The following is a 2,826-nucleotide window of genomic DNA, read 5'->3' on the forward strand; positions in this document are numbered from 1 at the left end:
TGACCGTAGACTTGGTANAAATTTTGGGGGTAAATGAATTTTATAGGGTACCCAGATCTAGAACCAGAACCATTGTTACAGGTTCTAATTTTGGGTACTTAGGAACGTCTGATTCCAGTTCCTTAAAAAAATGTATGGTATCCGAAACCGAACACCCCTACCAGCAAGTACAAGATTGTGCTATAGGCTGAATAGTAGTTTTGTTTATGCCCGATGCATATTATTCACTTCTGCTCACTATAATTTCCGTCGGCTCAGGATAATAACAAAGAATGGTATACCTCGAAGCAGGATAAGCTTCGTGAGAGACAGAAAAAAAAGGATCGCTTTGAGGAATAGAAATAAAGACTGGCATCTACTTTTCGCATTACAGATCCTCAGACCACAGTTACAATTTTAGAAGTCGTTCTGAGGCCCACTTAAAGTAATATACCACTGGCAATGCAAAACGAGGCAACGGTTACCGGATTCTTCATCCCATCTGACATCAGATGCTGTATGTTCCAGTTACATGAAAAATAACAGTATATATATTGGTATCCCAGAAGCTTCTTCATTGTGCCCCTGGGTCTTTCTGTTTAATATAAACTTGGAGAACTCCTTGAAATATCAAGATCGTGTAGATTCTGAAATCTTGTGTTTTATCTCTGTATTCCATAACTATCTCTCTTTCATTTGCAGAATTCTAATACAGTAGCTCCTTCTTGTCCTTGGTAATATTCAACTTCAAAAGTTTCATCAGTCTTTTCAGTAGGTAAAGATGTTGATAACATGGTAATGAAGTCAGACCACTCAGAAAAAGAGCTTCGAATGGTTGATGCTTGGTTTGAAGAAGAACTTGATGCTCTATGGGTTGGTGTACGCGGTATGGGCAGGGAAATTGGGAATCGATGCTCGGAGATCCAATGTTGCAGTTCTCAAAGCGTAAAACTTCTGACGATCTTGCCTAAAGGTGGCATAAGGAAAGACAACAAATCCTTCCGAGTGAAAATCTTCCAGGTTTCATTCAGCCAGCTCCAAGTTCAGTGTATCTATGACCTTGTCGTCACTGATCTCCCAGCGTATATAGCCATCTCCAGAAATACAAAAAGTTCTCCAGTTTTACTGCTGGCGTCGCCATCTCCTGGAGCCAGAAATAATTCAAGTACCGGACTTTTACGGATTAAACCCAATCTTAGCTCGGCAGCTTATAAGAATCAGCTGACTCCAGACATAAATAACAGCATTCGGCAGACTCTTTCTCCAGGCGGTTCAGGTCACTCTCCATGGAATAAAAGGACCGAATCAAAGTTATGACTCCAGTGAAACTGAGTAGACCGACTGTGGGAAAGGTTGTAAAGGGAGACGTTGTGCGAGGAAAACTGATTTGCATGTTGGAATGTATCTTGATCCTCAAATTTGTAGTGTTTTCTTGCTTGGAACGGGAATGGAAGAGAGTTAGCTAATGCAGTCAGTGACATCGGCATTACACAAACTGCTGTCTCGATTAAACAAACAACAATGCAAAGCAGTCCAAAATATAACCCTCACAGATAATTTGTCTTGTCTCTTGAGGAAGAACCCTTACATAAGTTTTGGATACAGGATGGCCGCTTTTAATTTGTGTGATCTTTGTCAGAAGCTGTAATAAACAACTTTTGGCCAAACTTTACTCAGAGGCCGCCACCAGAGCTCAGGTATTGGACTCTATTGCTTTCCTATTTCCGTAATGACTCGTTCACCGCGTCTGTGGTCTGTGGACGAGGTTGCGGTTGTACCCTCGGGAAGTGGCTACCAGTCGAACGCTATGTTGGATTGAGAGCAGTTTCCAGAAATGAATGGAAGGTGAGCAATTCAATTCCCACATCCCCTCATATCGTTCCACAACATTCACCAACCACCAGAGAACAATACTGACAAGACACGCCTTGTCCGGTGAAGTATTGTTTTGTACAAGTTGGTGAAACTTTCCATGGCACTCCCTGGTTCACCAAATTTAACAAGTCAAAATACAACTAGTTACTTATTATGAGTTGCTAGCTTAGTAAGATGAATGACAACTTCAAGAACACTTCGATTAGGCAATTTAGTGCATACTCACCTGTGAGTGAATTTTCTCGGTAAATATTGATACGATATAACATTAGAATAACTTCTCAAGTTCATCATACGTCTTCATTTGCTTCTCCTTCTGATCCTGCGTTGCTTGACACCTTTCAAAACTCCAACACTGGTTTTAACGAAACAAGTCATTTCTAAAGGGAGTAATTGTTATGGCTTTAGAAATGTGTGAAAAAGGGAATGAGAAATGAAGAATTGCCTAGATTTATAGAAGAAAATGAATACTGATCCGGAAATCAGGGTAGATTTATGTTTTCTTTTTCTAGGAAAACAGTTTCAGATTCATACCGGATTTTCCGGGAATAATGATTCATTTTGTCTTCTCTAAATCTCACCCTGAATCTCTCATTTCTCATTCAATTATTCACACATTTTCTAACGAGAATCAACAATACTCCCTCTTGAGAGATATTTCAATAAAAGTCATTAAAAGAAGTTTGATGCTAGATACTCACCTTAACTTTTTATTGCGTCCAATAAACAATGTTTCTATTACATTGGTTGAGACCAGGATGTCCACAAGTGTGAATTCATAAGAATTAATCACTTACTCTTTGAAATGGGGTTTGTTGCAATCTGCATTTTACCAATCTTTGAAAAACTTGGACTGTGGTGTGTTCAATAACAACGCGTATTGATCTCTTTGTGTTGTTACGTCATATGAGATTAGGACTGAGAAATTTCCCCCCCCAGGTAAAAATAATGCATCAAGAACTTTGTGTTATT

The sequence above is a fragment of the Pistacia vera genome, unplaced genomic scaffold (assembly GCF_008641045.1).
Source record: "Pistacia vera cultivar Batoury unplaced genomic scaffold, PisVer_v2 Contig152, whole genome shotgun sequence".
Taxonomy (NCBI): domain Eukaryota; kingdom Viridiplantae; phylum Streptophyta; class Magnoliopsida; order Sapindales; family Anacardiaceae; genus Pistacia; species Pistacia vera.